This window comes from Anguilla anguilla, chromosome 6 (assembly GCF_013347855.1).
Source record: "Anguilla anguilla isolate fAngAng1 chromosome 6, fAngAng1.pri, whole genome shotgun sequence".
Classification (NCBI taxonomy): domain Eukaryota; kingdom Metazoa; phylum Chordata; class Actinopteri; order Anguilliformes; family Anguillidae; genus Anguilla; species Anguilla anguilla.
The window spans coordinates 49,240,721-49,262,263 of NC_049206.1; the positions used below are offsets into that span (position 1 = coordinate 49,240,721).

At 40.2% G+C, this 21,543-nt stretch overlaps 1 long non-coding RNA gene across 1 annotated transcript in view; it reads left to right on the forward strand.

Moving 5' to 3' along the window:
* Positions 1-5,297: 5,297 nt before the first annotated feature.
* LOC118229333 overlaps positions 5,298-21,543 on the forward strand; it is a 36,643-nt gene continuing 20,397 nt past the window's right edge. The window contains exon 1 of the long non-coding RNA XR_004765651.1: positions 5,298-5,629. This is a non-coding gene — a long non-coding RNA (uncharacterized LOC118229333). The remainder of the gene's footprint in view (positions 5,630-21,543) is intronic.

Consider the following 21,543-nt stretch of genomic DNA (forward strand, 5'->3'; position numbering starts at 1 on the left):
ATGTTTCAAATTCTTATAGTTTGATTTTTGCTAAATCATTCCCATCTCAGTACCCAGAAGCCATGCGTGGCTGGTCTTCAGGCATTACAGAAGATAACACACAATCATACTTGCTCAGTGTCTCACCTGCCTAATATATGTCCATGTACACAATATTTACTGTACAGTCATAGTGGCAATCCCAAGTACGTCACAGATAAGACTCATCTGAGCTAACCATGGTGAGGTAGGACATGCTTTCGCAATTGGTGGAAAAGCTGGAATGCAGACAATGGTGGAACAACATCTGCTTTTCTGATTCAAATAAGGACACCACAGGCATGCATCACAGCATGCTTCCCACTGCTTCTGTTCTTCATGGAGGGAAAGCAAATCAAAGGATGTTGCACAATGGCCAGCCAACTTCAGTCCCACCCCTATCCACTGAAATAAGTATTACTGTGTGGAAAATATATTTTTGGACATTTTCAAATGTGATATTATTCACTTCATTGTTTTAGGAGACCTGAATAAATGTTTGATAATCTAGTTTTTATTATTATTTATATCAATCAGTAGACCTTAAAAATAATTTTGTGTAAATTCAAACAAAATAAAATATCTTGGCCTGTGATATTTCTGTAACTTATTATACACTTTTGGAGCAGACATTTGGAGTGATATCAAATCAATTGCGGCCAAAAAAATTGTTGACCATGTTTAAAAAAGCATCAATTTAAAACCAGTATTTCATCACCACCTTTTCTTGACTAGCTAGCTAGATTGTATTAAAGACTTTGATGTCAATGGGATGAGATAAACAGTAAGAAAAGTGCACTAGGATAGAGCAGCCAGAGTGCTTCACAGACCGGATGCACCTCTGAAGCATTAGTGTGGGATATTTTCATGGCTGAGTATTAGTCAAAAATCAGACAAGAAGCCAGTGCTCATTGTTGCACTCCAGGAGCAAATGGCAAGAAATTAGCTTGTTAGCTAGCTCATCTATGCCAACCTATGTTGCACCAGCTAGAATGGCATGTAGTGCCAGCGAGTTTGCCACCAGAAATATCTTTATGAACTACATTGATAGCATTTTTGTCACCATGGCCTGAAATCCGTTCATGTGGCACATTAACTCTGACTAGCAATTAAGTGTGTTTTCGTTTTAATCTTCGCTAACATTGTTTCACAACTTTGGCAATTACCAAAACTTACTTGCCAAACTGTGTGAAGGGAGAAAAGAAATTTCACTTGCATTTATTATTAAGTCAAAGAGGTGTTGATTGAATCCAGAACTAATGTGTCAGAATTCATGATTTATATTGTCTTTTCCAATGAAAGGGTCTGATGCAGTTCCTTCATTTGGCATTTCCAATGCCGTGAAGTAATATTACCAATTCTAGATTTGACAGATCCTCCAAGCTTTCAGATAATTAATGAGCGGCCTTGGGAACACGCTGCAATCATTAAAACATCAATTGTCTGTCTGCGGTTCTTACCCCTCTGTTCCTACTGTCTCTTCACAAAGCTGTCTTTCTCTAACCATATGTTACAACTCAAAATTAAGACAAAAAAAAAAGTTTTTAAAAAATATCCTTTAACTCTATTAATAACCTGTGTGCGCGTTAATGAGACGCCACCGGCTCCCTCCAAAGTTTCGGCTCGACGCCGTCATTAGGCCCCCTCGTGGACTTTTGACTTCAGATTTAGTTAATTTTTCCTTAAGGGAAACAAAGGGGATTATGTAAGCTTTAAAGAGATCCGCGCATATATACCCCAGTTCCTCTCCCCTTTTATCTCCTGATTCCATTAATTCTTCGGTGGGGTAAAGGAGGAGGCAGAAGTGCTGAGTTGTGCGAGGCTTTTGAAGCCGGGCGGCGATGCTCCTCCGCTCCGCCCGCACCCTCTCAACCCTGAAAGCAGGAACATGCGAGCTTCTCCTCAGGCCCGGATCCTCCCTCCCTCTCCCTGACCTCTCTCTCTCTCATTCTTTCTTTCTCTCATTCTATCTCTCTCTCTCTCTCACTCTATCTATCTCTCTCTCATTCTATCTCTGTCTCTCTCGCTCTCTCCCTTCCTCTCTCTCTCTCTCTTTCTCTATCTCTCTCTTGCTCGCTCTCTCTCTCCCTTCCTCTCTCTCTCTCTCATTCTCTATGTCTCTCTCTCCCTCTTTCTTTATCTCTTGTTCCACCACCATCACTCTTTGTCTTTTGCTTTTTAATCTCATTTTATCTCATATTCTTTCACTTACTCTTGCTTTATTTCTCTTTCTCATTCCTTCCCTCGCTTCCCCACCTCCACATTACGGAGGAGTCTTGACCATCCCTGGGCTGACGGCCGCGCAAACCCAAAAGTCACATGCAAGTTAACAAGTGGCATATTTTCACATGCTAATTCTGGTGCCCTGGGAAGTACGGGCACGCAACAGCGACCTCTCCCTGAGCAAGCGTACGACACCAGAATGTTAATCATGTATGGCTACATGATGAATGCTTTCAATTCCATTTTATTTTGATTTCACTACAATTTCATGAAAACACGTATTATGATGATGATGATGATGATGATGATGATGATGACGATGATGATGATTATGGTGATGATTATTATTGATATTATTATTATTATTATTATTAGTATTATTGTTGTTGTTGTTGTTATTATTATTAACAGAAATAATCCCCTTGTGCATTTATTTATAAGTGCATTTGCTTATTTAACAAAAATAATTTTTTTTTCAGCAAAATCACACAAAAGTGACCTTAAAACTACTGTTCAAGAGGCACTACTTCTGTAATAAACAAACAAACAAACAAGCAAAAACTGCACATTGTGCTTGTCTAGTTGATGGCATATTGTTCTCTAAACTCTGAATGTACTTTATGTGTTGTAATTTTTTGACTTGTAAAAGAAAACAAACATTTTTATGTTCTTTGTTAAAAAATGACAGATATTTCAGCATGCCAATGTTTATTCAGTATTTTACCACGTAAAAGTAGGGCAAAATACCTGAAACAGTACATGCCATATCAAACAAAAGAAAGATTACATCGCATTACTTGACAAGAGAAAACATACAAAAAATATCAAAGATGATAGACATGGCAAAGATTCATATCAGTCAGAAACGTCAGAATGCTGAAGATATTTTTTTGGGGGGGGAGGGGGGGTAGTTAGGATTGACAAGTGAGGCTTACATACAAGATTTTAATTGGAAAAGCATACAGTGTACAATGTTATCAGATAATTAAATCACAAAACAATTGTGCTTTACATCTTCTTAAACTCGCAGATCGACATCTGAAATGTGAACTTAAACCGACACTCAAAGTCACAAAGCATTTGAGCTGAAACACTGTTATTGCAGCCAAGGCTCAGCGTCATAGGATTAGAAAACCTGACATCATAGAGAATGAGATTAGCAGCTATTCCTCATTCCGGGAGCTTCACCTCATAATAGCCATGTAATGACAAAGGAGCTCCAAGTGCACATTATGGACGTAGAGTCAGACTTTGGCATTAAATTGAAATCCTCTTCCCTTGACAAAACAGATATGGCATCTGAAAACATAATAAGCCATTTTAACAGCTCATCAGCTTTACTCACTCGCCTTAGATTTGCTCAATGGACACTTATGTCTTTCTGGCTTGTCGGTAATGTACTTTCTGTCAAATCAGTGACACTTGACTGACATTCAATGACAGTTCTCAGGCTTTGTTTCCTTATAAAATATTCATTTTGAAATCTCCCTTGATTATTTATTTATTTATTTATTTTATATATCACTGGGGTCAGTGAAAATGTAAATTTCTTTCACACAGGTATGAAGACACGTTCAGTATATTTATATGTACTGTAAAAAGCACAGTGCAATGGAATGATTCACAAGCCACTTCTCATGTCTCTCTGTGTAATTTATAATTAGTAACATTTGTGCCTGGGTCTGTGAAACTCAGAATGCTATAACAAGTAACAATGTAATTATGCTTCTTCCTCATCTGTTTTGAATTACCACTGGTACCGCAAGTTCACAAAAAAAGAGCCATATATGCTTATTCTGGTGCACAGTGATTTAAGTCATTATAATTTTATATTGTCATCGTCATTGTTACTTTTGTGATATTTCCAAGCAATACAGTGTGGTTAAGAATTTAGGCCTTTGGTGTGGTGGAGGCATGTTGATGAGAGTGTCCACCACTGCTTATGAACTCATTAAAAATATGTTTTGAACACATATTGATGTTGGTCAGATTGCACACGTCACACAGAGTGTGGAACTATGTAACTATACACAGCATACAGTATATCGCTACAGTTCATGCAGCCTCATTCCCCTTAGCTAAAAAAAACAGGTGGCAGGCACTGGAGTCTGAATATATAATTACCAGCAAACTCAGGGGGATTATATAATCATCTATGAACTTAAGAAATCGTGACTTGTTTCTGAGTTTATTTTTGATATTTCCCCCCTTCTCTTTGGAAAATCCAATACATCTTGCTGAAAGCTCTGCTCTGGATCCTGGAGGGCGCTCTAAAATACTTGTTGGGCGCACGGATGACCAGCAGGGGTTGCTGGTGAGCGATGAAGTGCTGCCATTCTGAGGCCTACTGAAACCCTCCCATCCGCGAGCGATGCCAGAGCCAGCTGTGCATTGCCCAGACCGCGGGGCCCATCCATGCAATAGAACAGTGCCTTAATACGATGAGGCAAATCCCATAAAGCGATAATAAATGTGAATATTATTTGCATTTTTATGTTGATTTAAATAAAATCACTATAATATTAAATATTAGCCGTATAGTGTGAGATGGAAAAGGGAGATCCGGAGAGGACTTGTTCAGGTGAGATCACTTCTTGAGGTATCTTCTTACAACAGTTCAATCAGTAGAAACACTCTCCTCAGACATGTTATTATTTTTTCACCTTGTGATTAATCCTTCCTAAATGTCTGGATCATGATATTGATCTTCGACAGCATTCCTACCCTTCACCGACTGTCATACTGTCACTGAAAGTAATGTGGAAACTGTACAAGGCGTGTCCATTTTGTGTTGCCCTTATCCAAGACAAACAGCGAGCACAACTGAACAGGGAGTTTTCATCTTCAAAGTTTTGGCATAAATAAAAGTAGGCCATTGTGGAAGCATGTCCACTCAAACATTAAAGCTTTTGTAATATCAATCAACAAAGCTTTACATCGTAATCCAGCCCTCTCCACCTGCTCTTTAGCTTGTTTTCATTACTGAATGCTCGGAAACAAGAAAAAAAAAAAACCCCTGGAAAATGTCTCTGCGGCCATATTTTTTTTCAGAGGCGATTTTCTTTCCTACTGTAGTGCGCTTTGCCTGACGTAATGAAGAATCTATTTTCGGAAACGAACGGTCAACGTGACTCGCAAGTGGCTCTAAAATGGCAATATGGATATCTATGGCTGCAGCGTCTGAAAACACAACAGCCGCGATAATACTGCAGAATTCCAGAAAGAAAAGGAAAAAGCTTGATGCCGAGGAGGGTGGCGTGTGTGCCAGGAAGGGAACCGCTCTTGCTGAATCGCAGTGCAGAGGAGGAAACCCTGCCGTCACACGCTGCACGGATTCCAGGTCCTGACAGGGGTACAAGCGGAGGAATGAAGAGACTTCAGCCTGTAGGTAAACTAATGGGGACCGCAGCCTGGGTGACTGGATTTTACACAGCCTTAAAATGCACCGTAGCACGTTTTTTTTTTCATTTAGCGTACACGCCTTTTATTTTTTTGTTTATGGGATATTTGCCATCAGTAGTAACAGTGGATGAAGACAGTTATCAAATTTAATTATTTTGTCAGGTTTTCTCATCATGGCCCTTATTTTCTGCATAACGACAGCGATGAAATGATGCACAGCCTCTGGATTCAGCTGAATCCAGAATATTTGATTTTCATGTTCAGTTAACATTTTTAATTTTTTGGCAGCAGGAACCCATTTCATGCTCTCTAAAGGATTACTAGAAGGTATATGTTCAACGATGATCAAATACAGGTTTTTAAAATTGCTCAAGCACCATCTGCTGAAAAAGTGATTTCATTATATATCATGTAAAATGATTTCAAAAATGAAAAATATCTCATCTCATCTGCGAGCAGGGCAGCAAACCATTGTGATTTCACAGTGTCAATTGGTACGAACATATTGGAATGACCTTTTTAACCATGATAATTCCCGCCGTCCCCCGTCCCCCACCCCGGGCTGTGCAGGGAGTAGATCATAGATACAAAAATTGCAAACTTACACACCATGCAAACATAGCCACTGGCGAGGATAAGCGGGGAATTAAGTAGTTTATATTCAAATGCATTCGTCTTCGGTGGTATTCCGCCGTTTCCAAAGCAGCATTTGCCATACGAGCTCCCCTCCACCTCCTCCTCCTCACCACAGCAACCCATGAACTGCATTTAACATTGGAACGCACAATACTGCACGAACATAATTAGATATCACACGAGATAATTGCATTCTACTTTGTCTTTATTGGAAGCAGCTGGCACAAATAATCATTTTCCTCACGTCTGAATGCTTTCACAGATGCCGTCTGAAATATTACATGGATATGATTTCGTCGGAATTCAAACAGTTCACCCCAAAATTCCAGTTCCACCATCCGCATATATGTCACACTACAGGCTGCAGTGCATTGCATGAGAGAAGGAAAAATATACCTTTAAAACACAATAGGTCACAGAGAATCTTGTAAGCAGCTACACACATTCTAATGACTGAGGAAAACTATGTATTTAATTATTTATACTGCCTGCAAAAATGTTGCTCTAGCTTTTTTTTTTGTGAAGAACTTTGGATTACAGCACAGAAATACACTATATAAATGGCATATACATATGAGCAAGTGCACCAACGATCAACAGCCTGGCGTGACCTTATGCTATATGACAGACGGCCGTGTCGTATCCAGCATTAAAGAAAGCGTAACGAGTTACAACTGTAGCGCGATGGTATCTGCTTATGCAGTTCCCCCCTCCGCTTGGAAAGAAGCCCACGAACGCAGAGCACAGCGCGGGCAGGCACCCGAGCGAATGGGCCCGCAAACCCCGAGCAGCTGGGAGGCTTTTAGGAAGCGAGACAGTTCGCTAAACGTCGCCTCTCCGGATTTACCCACGCAGGCGCTTCCCCCAAAGCCCTTCAGCTTTTTTTTGTTTTGGAGGCGATGCGAGGCTACTGAAACAAACCCACCGCCTGAGGGTCAGTTTCTTCCTACGGGGCCACTTGCTTAGTCCAAGCTTTGCATGGGCCATCGTCAATACCAGAAAGGAGTGGGCGGGGGTGGATGGGGGGGGTTTGGAGGAGGGGGGTGGAGGGGCTGTGAAATCCCAGCTCACTGATCTTCCCTAACCAGTTTTCCCAGCAGGTATAAATAGGCACACTAATTACCATTGCTTGTAGCTTCGCAGCTGATCTCCACCCCGTGGCCCCTTTCACACCTACATTTCCCTACGAGGAGTTACGCAATTCCTCCATGCTCCGATTGTGACATACTTTGTCTATTTTCCGAATTCCCACACTCTGGCGTTTCGTTTGCTGATTTCCGTATCTGCCGTCCATGCTGGTCCACACATGCGGCATGTTTCAAATGTAAACAGGAGAAGTGAGTTTGCAGAGAGGCATTATGCTGTGCTGTTCACCCATACATTTTAGGAAAGGAAGGCAGAAGGGAAAAGGGCATACTCCCCACTGCAAACCTGCATGCCAGCTTTTTATTCTTCTGCCAAGCAGAATAATGCATTTTTTGCTGACACTCATATGGTAAATGACATTTTTCCTTTAATCTGGCCTAATTCTGATCCATCTGCTTATGGCCTATGATGTTGGAAGCTCATAATGCACATTAGCATTTCAGACATAGCTCAGGCTTTTTGTATTATGATCGCCATTTTGTTTCAGAAATCCAGCCCCTCTGCTCCTTCTCCTCGCGAGTCTCCTAAATGTCTCCAGAAATGTTCTGTCGCTACCTACGTTTTAGCACCCCTAAATCTCGAGTTTATTTGAGAAGTGGCCCGCTTTTCAATTAAGTCTTTCTGTACCAACTGTAAAACTGAAAGATTATTGTAACTGCTGATGCCGTGCTGAAAATGTTTCAACTGTTTTATCCTCTGAAAGTATTTCTAAAATATATGTATTAAATTATATAAAATATATGCCAGACAGTGATTTAAGCAACTGAACCTAATTTAGAGTGGAAACTTGGAAACTGGTCAATTCTTGAAAACAGAACATTTTCTTTTCTGAATCAAAAAACAATGTCTGTGGTGTATTTGTATCGTGTTTCTAACAGTAATGTCAAAGACAACAAATATTGGGCACAAACCATAAGGGATATCATGTAAATGACAAATATCAATGCTCAATGTTCAAAACTAAAGAAATACACCGCTTCTAACCATATTCGGGCAGCACATGAGGAAAATATATTCTTTCACCCCAGCATCCTAGCCAAATTCCCCATCTATATCAATCAGTCAATTAAATCAGTTATTCCAGTCTTTAATTTTTTAAATGAATCAAGACTTCTCAATTGTGAAATAGCCCGAGCTTGAAGTGGGTTGGAACAGACGGGGACATCTACGTTCAGCTCTTCTGAGTACCGGCACTTCTTCAAGCGTTCCGCTACTTCTCATAAACTCCACGTATGCTCTCCCTCCCACTGTCCCCATTCCACAATTGCAATCTCTCAACCCAAGACCCCCCTCCCCCCCCCAAAACGGTCTGCCATTGCTCTCAAAAACCCCAGCACGTGGTTTTACAGATTGTATTACCTTCTTATTGTATCAGCATAGTTCCATACTTTTTACTTCAAGCACTAGAAATATCATGGAGTGACTGCATTGTTCACCCAGGTGGTCCATATGACTTTGTGCAGGAGGATGCAAGCTCTCTGTAAAGTATTTTAAGATCCACGTATAAAGTACAGTACAGAAACACATGCTATTCTTGTTCTTACTGCTGCTGCGGTTTATGCTGACCTTGGAAAATTGTATTTGTGATCACAATATTTACGATTCTGGTCTTTTCAGACACATAAAACAATAACCGCACTATGCAATTCCATTTTCAAAATTTGAGAGAAGCAAAAAAAGTCTTTGTAATGTTTCATTTTTAAAAAAAATTATACATCAGAACACAGACTGATACAAAAGGAAGCTGACTAACAAAGACATCAGAATGACTGTCAATGGACGAGGGGTCCTGCTGATATCTTTCCTTTCAGACATACCTGAAGTGGAAGCATATGAGACCACAGATGTTTTGACTCATGAATCCTGCCATTTTTTTTTTTGGAATCCCGCAGAATGGATAGTCCTAGGAACAGCAGTAGTCTCTGTTTTGATGGAGCACTTGCTTCCATGGATTTAAGATGAGAAATCTGACTGTATGCACATCCACCGGGACACGATGCGCCTCGCAGCTACAAGACTTTTGCGGGGGAAAGCTGGAAACCTGCCAATGGCTGTATTTCATGGCGAATCAGTTTAAATGTTCTAAAGGGCCAAAACTAGGAGATGCTCAGCTAGGGCTTGATACAATCAGCGGCACACCTCCGAGATACCTTGTGTGATCTGTCACAGATGAAAACCGTGGTTAATAAAGGCACCGTGTTGTCAGCTCATAACCAGAATGTGTTTTGTACACCACAGAGGTTGATCGTGAGGGAATTTGTGCTAAGGTTTTTTTTTTTTGTTGTTTTGGTTTGTGAGGCAGGAAGTCCAGTGTTATACAGAACAGCATGTCTTTCTGTCAACTGCGTGTGCCTGATACACGATTGATCCTGACATGTTCTTTACCAACTATTTCTTTGCGATAGAAACCAATGAATAAAAATCAGAAGCTATCTGTTGGCTATTGCAGAACGGCAAGGAAAAGGCAATGCTCTTTTAATCCACGTAATGGGTTATTGACTTTGACCTCTTGGGAGCTTCGTTTGAAGACATAAGCGATTTCATTTAAGTTACATTACAGTTCAAATCTTGAGACTCAAAATTTTTCAGTTTATTTCCAATTTTTTCAATTTATTTTTTGCTTCATTCATATAATTCGCAAATCATTAGAACACCTTTTAAAGGATGTAGTGATATATCTTTAAACATCCAATGGATGGATTTGTAAAAGTGTTTTTGGTTTGGCTATATTGGGTGTCAAACAAGCTTTGATAAATCCATTGTATTTCCTTATGAAATATATCCATCCTTTCATATGCTAAATATTTAATTTAATTGGGAACATGCTATTTAATAAACATTCTTTGGTATTTGGTTGTACAGGCTTAATAGTTGTCAAGATGAGGCCGCCAACAAAATGTGTGTTAAGCACATTTTATGATCATGACCATTTTATATTATCGCTTTGAAAAAATGTGCATGTATTTGCCCCTTTCAAGCAATTAGGCATGTACTGTTCAATCAATGCTTATGCAGCAGTTATTAAATCATTGGCTGTTTATATGTCATATTTTCACTCCTGTGTTGAATTGCCAAATAATCATATACAGCATACAAGCTATTTGTATTTAGTTTTTTATACCATTCACTCAAAAATGATTACCTGAAATCATTACTGAACACCTTGTCCAAACTGTAATATTTTAAAAATCTAATTAACGCGTCACTATCCCCAACAATTAAGGCAAAGGGAACCATTAAATTATGTACTGTAGCTTTTGGTGACTTGAAGACCCACATATGGAAACTCATCACAGGATAGCTATTATCCGGAAAAGAATGCCATTTATGAGTATGTTGATTGCTCCAGTCAACATCCCGTGTCAAAGTTTGTTTTAATTATACAAAACAGGTGTTGCTAAAGCAAGAGACAGATAACACAATCATCAACCACATTTGCAAAACAATGAACATAATGCAACAGATTAGGCTGTCATTTAAACGTCTTTGCATAAATATGCTCCTATTGAATAATTCTACATAATTACTCATGCATTAATGCTCTCCAAGAATAGAACACTATTCAGGAAACCGGGAAACCTGAGGCAGCTTATCTTTAATTACCGTCCATTCTTTTAACCTCTAACTTGAAAGGTCAAATGTATTTAAAATCTAATTTGTTACATTTTAGTATTCCTAATCGCTCTTTACATTATTTATGGAGAATGTGGAGGAATCAAAAGAAATCCTGCCAGGAAACTGAACTATGAAAAAAAAAACAAGTCTCCGCTGAAGCTTCTTCTTCTTTTGCTTTGTTCCGAGTTCATTCGTCACTCGGCGATGCATTTGCATAATGTTTTGTCGTCTATTAAACAGACACATTTCAAGGTAACATCAGAAAGAAGTTTTACTCCTCTTTGAAAAATTCTGAATTTCACGGTCAGGCAGTTAAGCGTTTCCCAAGTTTGGCAGCCCCAGGAGGCCACCTGGGCTCGACTGGACCTCATAGTTGTCAATTTGCTTTGAAGAAAAGGAAGTGGACTTGTTTTTTTTTTGTTGTTTTTTTTCCCGTACAGGTGCCAACTTCTCAGGGTAAACAGTGTACACAAGGGTGCAGGGGTCAACTCGGCATCTGAGCTAGAGCTCTCCCGGCAGACAGAGGCTGACAGGGGCTGTGGCTGACCTGTCCGGGGGTGGGTGCAACGCGAAGCCGCCGTGTCACTTGGGTTGACATCACATCAAGCCGCGGCGCGGGGGATTGTCACGGGGGAAACGCTGCCTTTTTGAATCCGCCGCCGGTTCGAACGCTCCAGGCTTCTGCACAGGTTCCCGGTGCCTTTAAAAGCAATGCTGGGCAAAAGAGGAGGGAAATCGAGTCCATTTATGAGCCTGCGTCCCAACCAACTACAGCTAAAAGTGGCGTATAAAAGTAGAAAATAAAGAAGTTGTAGCAATGGTGGTACTAGTAGCAGAAGTAGTGCGACAGGCGGCAGGACAGTGCCGTGTTAATGGAGGGAGTATTTCTCTCAAAAACCATATCTGAGATCTCATCTGCCGCCCTGCGAGTGACCTCCCACCTTGATACAACTCCGAGGGCAGGCAGGGCTGAAATTGGCTTCAATGGCCCGCGCGTGGTGGACCTTCTACCCCAAGGAGAAAACCCCATGGCGTCAGAAAGTCCATTCCACGAGTCCGAAGGCACAACGGTGCTAATCGATATCAGGGGGATTAAAAGAAGAAGAAAAAAAAGTGGGTTACACAGACCCTACACCTTTGCAGTACTGCTGACAAGCCCTCCACAAAAGAAGGTCATTTAAGAAATAATAAATCAGCTTGCTGAATATACATTACATTCTCCGTGTCTGTACGTTGCAGTAAAATAATAAGTTGCTAGCAGGTTTGGTTCGAGGAAGTAGTTTGCCCTTTTTTTTATCTTTGACATTTTTGAGAAAAAAATGTCAAACTGTTCTAGAAAGCAAGTGCCGTGGCTGGAACAGGGTCAGGGGAGTGGGGGAGGGTCCCTCTCTCTAGTTTCACAGTTAATTGAGTATGTGGAAGGAGCAATTGAAAATGCCCACAGTGGTGTGTCTCCTCCACTTACGTTCTTTAACCCGACATCTCCTAATGCCAGATCGACTGAATTGCTTCAGTAATTCAGTCCGACCGTCTCAAAGTTTTATGTTGACATCGGCCAAACTTAAATCTGCCTTCATGGGATTACAGTCTGTTAGGTCGGGTTTTAAATCTACTCGTGAGAGAATCACTGATTTGTACTGTTACTAATGTCCCCCTCTTGGTTATAAAACATGGATCTATTTGATTGATTTCTAAGTATTTATTTCCTGTCTGCACAAAGCCCTTACAAGCCATTTACACAATTGACCATGTTGCCAAAGACCAGTTTTCCAAAGTGCAGGTAACGCTGCTGGTTGGCAGTCATTAAAACCATTAAAGTGAATGTGAGTCACCAGATCACTTGGTAGTTCCAGTTTATTGCTCGATTAAATGAAGTAAAGCTGCCGAGACTATTTAAACACGCAATATCAAGTGAACATTAAGCATGAAGAAGTTCCCAGACCCTGCTGATTGGCTAATAAACAGGCAGTTGGAACCTCAGTTTTAAGGAGATTAGGGTCCTTGTGGATCAGCTTAAGACCTGGGACTAGACAAGCCCTCAGCCCTGACCCTTTTCACAGTCTGACTGGGGAGATTGTCCTGCAAATCACCAACGGTGGAGTGGAGCATGTTTGAGCAAGAGCTAAGAAGCTCAGTGGACCAGCATGACAACACTTGATAACTTATTACATACCGAACAAAATGTTTAAAAAAGTGTTCCTTGACACCTTAAACATGGTTCAAATTTTTCCTGAAATACTTCACGTTTCCATGGCATCTGAGATATCCACTTCTTTCCAATTCTTTTGAAGAATAAATGAATGTTTGTAATCCACCCAAAAGCTGAAAAAAATTCAGCCCTCAGGCCTTAGTTTTAGGCTACAAAATGAGCCGAGGCATTATGTGTATAACCATTTTCCATACAAGCTTACATGCTTGAACACATGCTCATAAGCACATTTGCACATATACTTTTATATTTGGCAGGAACACAGATCCACAAATATTTGGCACCGTCATTTTGGTAGTATAAGTCACTTTGAATAAAACCTACCAATACATTTTTTTTTTTACAAAGAGGATCACCAGCCAATTGTTATGAGCTGAACAATAGTACTGCTATGTTGCATTTCAAGTATCACTCTGGAATTTGGTGTTTGCCTGAGTGCCACTCAACAATGTGGAAGACTAGCTCCACTACTGTAGGTGGTAGACTACTTGGCAGCTGATGAAAAGTCTTTTTTTTTTCCCCCTGCAGTAGGGAGTAATTAAAATGCAGGCAAGCTGCGTCTGTTTCTCTTCATAATTTATCCATAATTTCAGATACCAAATAATAATCCTACTTTAAAGGGATGTAAGTTTCAAATATTCATGGTAGATTAATTAAAAGCGTGTTTGTGTCTTATTTCTTAAGCCCTTGGCGCTGCTGTGAACCTTGGCCGAACTCAAAATGTGCAATAAGTAGTTCACTGTAGTCTGTGCAGTGGATCCGTTTATGAAGGCTGTTGCACCAGTCTCTTTCACTTACTTTGTGGATTTATGTGTTTGTGTTTGTGTGTGTGTGTGTGTGTGTGTGTGTGTGGTTAAAGTTTATCTATACCACAATGTTTTTCAAGATGTATAATCATATCTCAGAAGAAAGAGTGAGAATGGAAATACATAGCTGCATGTACAGCCTGTTGAAATTGTATGTATTTATTGAAAAATAAAATCAAGGATATTAAATGTGACCCGGCCAGCATTACAAAAAAAAAGCAAATAAATAAAGGTGCTTTCATGTATTTATGACATTTTCTATTGCCTGTTAATAGAAACGCATATACACATATGTAATGTAGGGCAAGTTAGAGAACAGATAAATAATAAGAGAAGCCTTTTCTGAACAATGAACAACTACACAATCAGAGCATCCATGCGGTGCAGTTGACTGGACCTGTCAGATGAAGGTTGTGGGTTCCATTCCCGCACCACATGTTAAGAAAAAAGACAACTTACAAGCTGATCACCCTCGCTAATGTCAAAAACCGGCAGTAAATCATCAGACCGGTGGCCATTGTCAGGGTAGTGTAGCGTAGAGTGTATGGGTCACTGCGGCCAGAGCAGGAGACGGGCATTCGTTGCATCTAAATGACCAAAGCTTTCACATTTCACCATCTGTTTTTCAGTCAGCTATTATCTAGAATATCTTTGCCGTAGCAGCAACTCCTGCTAAACTGCAACTCAGTCACAAAGACAATACGTTTTGGTGGTATGTCTGCAAGTTTTTGAAGTTTTTATTCCGTTCTCTTATTAAAAACAAACAAGACATTTTGTTGTCAGTGGAGAATGTTGACCATTTTCAGATTTTACTTTTGTCAGTCCTTTGAGAATCAAATGCTGCTCTGGTGTTTGTACCATTGCATGATCATAGTGAATCTGCCACACAGTGTGAATCATTAATTAATAATAATCATCATCATTTGCATGCTCACAATTTTGAAGCAAAGCAGCAAAGCAAAGTCTTTTGTTGTGGGGAGCAAATTTATTTGATTGGTTCAAATCAACAAATACATGATGATACACGTGGACTCCCTGAACGAATACTATTGCTTTAGCTTTTTATGCCTATGTTTAAATTTGGAAGCTTCACCTGATCATAGTTATACATTCAAATAATAAAATTCACAATGTGCAGTTACATTTCATAATTATATGGCCAATTAATTAGACTGATGAATGCTGTAAAGACTCCCTTGCATAACATACACCGACTAGGCTATTTGTCTCAATAAAAATGATATTTAAAGATACTTAAAATCTGATTGTTAACACTTGTGTTTCATTAGCATTTTTATGTGTCAAAATGTAAATCAAATCACCTAGGGGTGTAATGTCTTCATTTGCATAAATAAACAACCTTAGTAACTAAAATACATAAATTATATTAAAAACAATCTTAGAGCTATTGTTGTAGGCCAATGATGTTGGTGTTGATCTTATATCTTATTTGTAAAGTTTAATTGTAATTTTAGCATAATTTAAAGCTCTTCTATTAAAAAAAGGTATGATGATCGTGTGTTTCAGATTTATGTTTTAAAGGTCAAGCGAATGCACCCTTGATGTATGTGTACAAATGTACGAGCATGTTTGAAGCAGGTTTCCTGCTGATTCCCCCAAGTTATTCATCAAGATGAAGTGCCCCTACTAACAGCAAAGCGCTCCTTTGAACGAGTAACTGAAGCCAGCCGCGGGAGAACAGTAAAACACAAAGAAAGAAGAAAAAAAAAAACTCATGCGAAAAAAAAAAAAAAAAAAAACTGCGGTCAATTTGCATATCACCTGCGCAGTTTCCGCGGCGATATTGTGCCTCGACTGAGCCAGCTGTAAGTCCTGGGCTTCCTGTTGCTGCGACAGAGAAGATTCCAGTCGCAGTGGGAAGCAGAGGCCCACTGCGCTGTTTGTTAGTGTAAGGCATCTGTTCTCCGTGTCAGAGAGCCGCACCCCCTCCCTCCACCTCTCCACCGTCACCCCCCTCCCCCAAACGAGAACGTTCCCCGCGGCCACTCGGCTACGTGCGGTGGCAGCAGGTCACCTCTGCGGGCCTTCGTTGCTACAGGCTGGAGGAGGGAAGCGCGGGGGGGATAGTGTGCCGCAATCCATGACATCGCACGTGTCAATGTAGTATCGATCGGCGGCTGATTGATTGATTGATTGATGTGGAGTTGAGCGGTTCACACTGGGCTGCACGCGGCGGCGTGTCCTCTCTGAAGTGTCACCGTGAGCTGTTTGAAGGTCAGCGCATGAGACAATGAAAGCGCAGCGACGTGCACGTTCGGTCGCCAGCGTTTTAACGGGTGGAAAGTCCGAGAAGCGCCAGACAGCGCTTAGTGGAAAACTGTCTTGTTAAAGCATGATTTAGCGCGGTGTTTTTCAGTTCAGTGGGTCTGGGATAGCTGCACTCTTCAACGAACGTTCCAAAACCTTTCATAGCTGAGGATGACGTGAACTCCAGTGCAATCCGTGGTTCAGAGGACTTCCTACAGCTTTTTTTTTTTTCTTTTCATTTTTCGCTTGAAATTGAGCGAGGCTGGAATAGGGACGTGGGGTCCAACGACCCAGGCAAGGAGAAAAGTGAAAAATCTCAGGTACGCTGGTGCTTCCCTTCAGATATATTTGATTGTTCGTATGACTCCTCCACATGTCTCCTTCCATCTCATGCTGCTTGTCCATTTCTGATCTACGAAACCAGGCATTCCACAAACCAACAAGTATTCCCAGACAGAAAGCAACTGTATAAAGCAGAGAGATTCTCAGTTTTACATCCAGTTTGTGAATTGTTTCAGTAAGTCCCCCATCATGTTTTAACAGCAATAATAAGAATTCACACTTAAAGATTTATGTCACTAAAGGAATTATGAATGTATATGTGAGTAAACAACAGAAAATGGGCCTATTAGTCAATAATGGGAGCAATAAGTACCAATGGGAAGTCAGCCAAAATTGGCCTTTTAAATCAAACACAATCACAACCACTACTGTAGGGCTTGAAACAGGCAACTTGGAACAAAAAGAGAGGCATTTAGGTGATTATTATTTCATGAGCAAAGGAAATTGTCAATAGAAGAATCAATCAAGATCAAGACTTTTACTGAAGACATGGTAGTATTTATGTACTTAATTATTATTAATGAATATTTATTACTATTGTGTACTATTTTCCTCCCCCTCCTCCCCCCTCTATAGTAGAACTCAGTTTGCATGGATTCAGTTATACTTACCAATCAACAAACTAGAAAGTCTAAAAAAAAGCAGAGTCAGTTGAAACAAAATGTCTGACAAACATACAGCACAAATGACAGGAAGTCCGAATGAACAGACCAAAAGAACAGAGCCTTGCACCAACCGGCACTCTGGATTCCACCTGCATTTGCAATGGCATGCGCTAGAGACAACTGCAAAATAGGTCAAATAATTTTCTGCAATCTACACGGCTCTTCCAATTAGCAGTCCGGTGTACACATGGCCTTGTCAGTGGGGAAGCATTGTGAATGAAATTGGGCCTGACTGCTTCACATCAGCCCCCAGTGTGAAATAGATTGATTTACTCACAAGGAGGCCATCCTGTTCCATCCTATAAATGTTTGTGGGGTTATTTTAACGGCACTGCTCTTTGCCAATCGATAGCACTCCAGTTTGTCTCGATACTATGGTAAACGCTAGGAAATCCCACTGTTTTTACCCTGCTGCATTGAATGACCTCTATGTGTCCTCTAAAGCAGTACCACCTTTTGATGACAAAACAGAGATAAAACTTATTGTCTAACTTTGTAATACTTTGGAATTCAAGATATGACATGAAAGACAAGGTTGTGCGAAGTTGGCGGAAAGTGTTTAAGACCTCTCAGAACCACCGGACAAGGGTGATTTAGCGGGATCATGTGACCTGGTTTTAAATAGACGGACATATGGCATTTATGCCTTCGCAGCCTGTGCTCGACATTGACCAAGATCCTTTATCTGAACGGTTTATAGGAGCTGTGAGGCAGGTATACCTACGCTAAGTGCTCACCAAATATCGCTAACCCTGGCTTGCGTTTTCCTCTGACATTTGAAGGGTAGTGGCAGTGAGGGAGGGAAAGTGGTCGCATAGCACTAGTCTTCCTGTCAACGTCAATCATAAAAAAGAAGCCTGGAATGTGGTTTATCTCGGGGGTCAGCCGGGAAGCTGAACGCGGTAACGACACAGTGACAAGCGTGGCTGGAGGCGCAGGCAGGGTTGGCATTGCCAGGAGTTTTGACTGGCCACTTGTGCCCCTGTCCTCAGGCGACCTTTGACCCAGTCCTCAGTAGGTCAGTGCATCCAGAAAGAGGCTCACCCCCGTAGTCATGGTTATAGGCCATATCTTGCTTTGGCCACTGTAACCCTAAAAACGAGCATCTAAGAAACATTTCAGAGGGATTACTGTATCATTAAAATAAATACAGCATACCACACCCCTCTGAAAAAATGTAAAAGCGGATATGTATAATATGGCATAACCCATTGTGCATGACAGCTTATACTCTATTTTTATATGTGGGAATAAAGATAATGTCATTGTATGAATAAGCCCCTATTGTTTGTTTTGTAAAATAAGGTCAAACACATTAAAAATATCCTTGGAGTAAGGTTTCTCAATGATTGATCTTTTGTCATGTATTGTATTACCTGTCTTCATGCCTGTTTTTGTGTTCTCTTCTGTGTATTGCAGACAGTGAACCATTTTCACTTCGTAAAAACTCCCAGTTATAATGTTCTAACGGTTCTACCGAAACAATACCACCTAACTACAGGCTAACTTTCTGTTTCAACAAAAGGGAGTGTTTGTAGCATTTGGTTTCAGCCTGATAAGTGATCTTCCCTAAGCAGACAATTAATATTTAACTTGATAGGGTGCAGAAACAGACACAGAGAGAAGAGAAGAATTGTAACAATGGAAGCAATTACATTTTGTGAGAAAAGAACTTTCCAACCTGGATCATAAGTCAGCTCATGGCAAATGAAATTGACATTTTACCAGTTTCAGGGTAAACCCCACCCCCCCCACCCAAAAAAAAGAAAGAAAACAAACACAAAACAAACAAACAAATAAATAAATAAATAAATTAAATCCTGTCCTTCTTCCAAGTGGCTGGACAAGTCTCATGTAACAGCTGTCCTTTGTTGCTTAACAAACCAGATATACTATTGAAGGGACAGGCGACTTAATAGGATTATTTACATTATTTCAGCTTTTGTGTGTGTTTTCTATTGGCCCACATAGTTTTTGTATTTGATTAAATATATTTTTGATATTTAAGGAAGCTTCTGACAGCCTGCAAGCTTTACATTGGCGGGTACAGGGGCATTAGGCAGGGTTCTAACGCGAGAAAATACACTTCAAATAACTCTAAAGCAGCTTGTATAGTCATGTTATTCCTCTAGACGTTGTATACGTGTATGTTATCCAATAATTCTTCAAAAAAATGTTTAATAATATTTTCAGGTGGAACTATTTCCTAAGGCGCATGAAACCGTTGCATTCAAGGAACAAACTACCAGCACAATGCAAAAGATCATATTTATTTTTGTAAAGTAAATAAAGTCTGCCAGATAAATGTTTTCAGGAGCCTCAGAAAACAAAACACTGTTGAACAAGTTGCTTTGGCCAGGAACACATAAAGACATAAAGCCGTCAGACCGTCGGAAACTAACATCGCACATAAAATCTGTCTGGGCCGTTGAAAGCATACACTAAAACTGAAATAGCATCAAGAAACCCACAGAGTCAACTGTCCTTTTAAGCTGCAGTATCCTTTTTCTTAAAAATACATACAGTGCCATACAAAAAAAACAAACAAAAAAAAACAGAATTTGGCTGTCACAAGACAAAAATAAGTCATATTTTCGTATGTGACCATTGCCGCTAATTGCTTTTTAATGTGACCTTCTGATGCCCTCTCACCTCCTAACAGCTCTTAAGTGAAATGCAACCTTCTCTCCAATTTAGCCCTGAAAGCCCCCCTGGGAGACCAAATGTCTTGCCCTTTCCATGTCTGACCCTAATAATATCTTCATGGAAATATTCACATTGTGCAAGGATGCAAGTTATACGAAGACAGTCGGTTATTCCAACCATACCATGCGCACTGCTGAAAGTTAAAAAGAAGGCTCCATATGGTGCATCCGACAACATCCTCACTCCATCTCACAATCTTATTCCCAGAAATGCATGCATTACCATTTTCGTGATACAGGGCTCAGAACATTGAAAACATACCCAGAATACCACTGGGAATGCTGCAATATTTTGCCTGAACTGTATGGAGATATTGTTGTCAAAACATATCTCTGCCAAAAATAAACACTGAAAAGATGTTACAGTGCATGTGAGATTTTATGAAAGGTCGTCACATATAGATGTCAGAATTTTTTTGTTCTCTTCAACTATTTTTGAAGTACAAACATTACGCCATTATATAATGCCAAATGTTGAAATGAGAATTATCAAACAGAACAACACCACCAAAAAAAAATAAAAAATCAATAAATAAATATATCAGGCAAGCTGAAAAATAACTGAAATGGAAATGCAGCCACACATGCGAAACTGCCTGTAAATCCTATTTGTTTTTTTTGCCTCATGGCTAATGAAAATTATAAATGTACCCCTAATTTAGTTCTTCAGAGATACGGTTTTAGATTTTAGACTTAGCATTCACGATTATCAAAAGGAGAACCTGACTGCTGTCAAACAACATAGCAACATGAAATAATTTCACCTCACACAACCGCAATAATAGGCAATGGAATTTTTTGGGGGTCCTCACATTTCATGTGTTTTGGAAATTGACAGACGGCACAAATTATGGTAAAGCCAGTATCCTTATTCCATCGAAACAACATCCATAATTATTTTTAGTTCCAAAAACGTGCTAACTCAGAGAAACATCGATAGAATGTCTTTTGTTTACTTAGCAATTCTTTAGACCTCACGCAATGGATTAGTGAACTATATAATTAATGTAAGTATTTTCTCTAATCTTTCAGACCTACTGCTGCCAGCGGTGGCAAAGGAACAGCAAGGAGAGTGAGGATGAGAGGGGGTGAGAGGGAGAAGATGGAAGGAGGATGATAAGCAGAGGGAAATTAGCTCATTTCAGTACACATCTCCCACTAGCATATACTATACAGTATATAGCATTTTACACTTCTAAAGACCCATAATATCATTTGGTTACCAAGTGTCCATTTGGAATCTCCAAGTGGCCTTTTCGGAAACTCACCAAGACATAGCTTAGAAAAATGCAGTGTGCACAATGCAGAATGCTAATTTTTGGTGGTATTGCCATCGAATTTGAACCAGGATTTGTCCAGTGTTGTGGCTGCGGCTTTATTGTGTTTCTAAGCCCAGGAGACACACCCACAAGCATTTGAATCGGAAAAGGAACTCCCAAGGGTTACCTTTCAGAAGAGACCAGGGGGATGACCGTAGTCAAGAGAATAGTAACCATTTTATTTCTGGT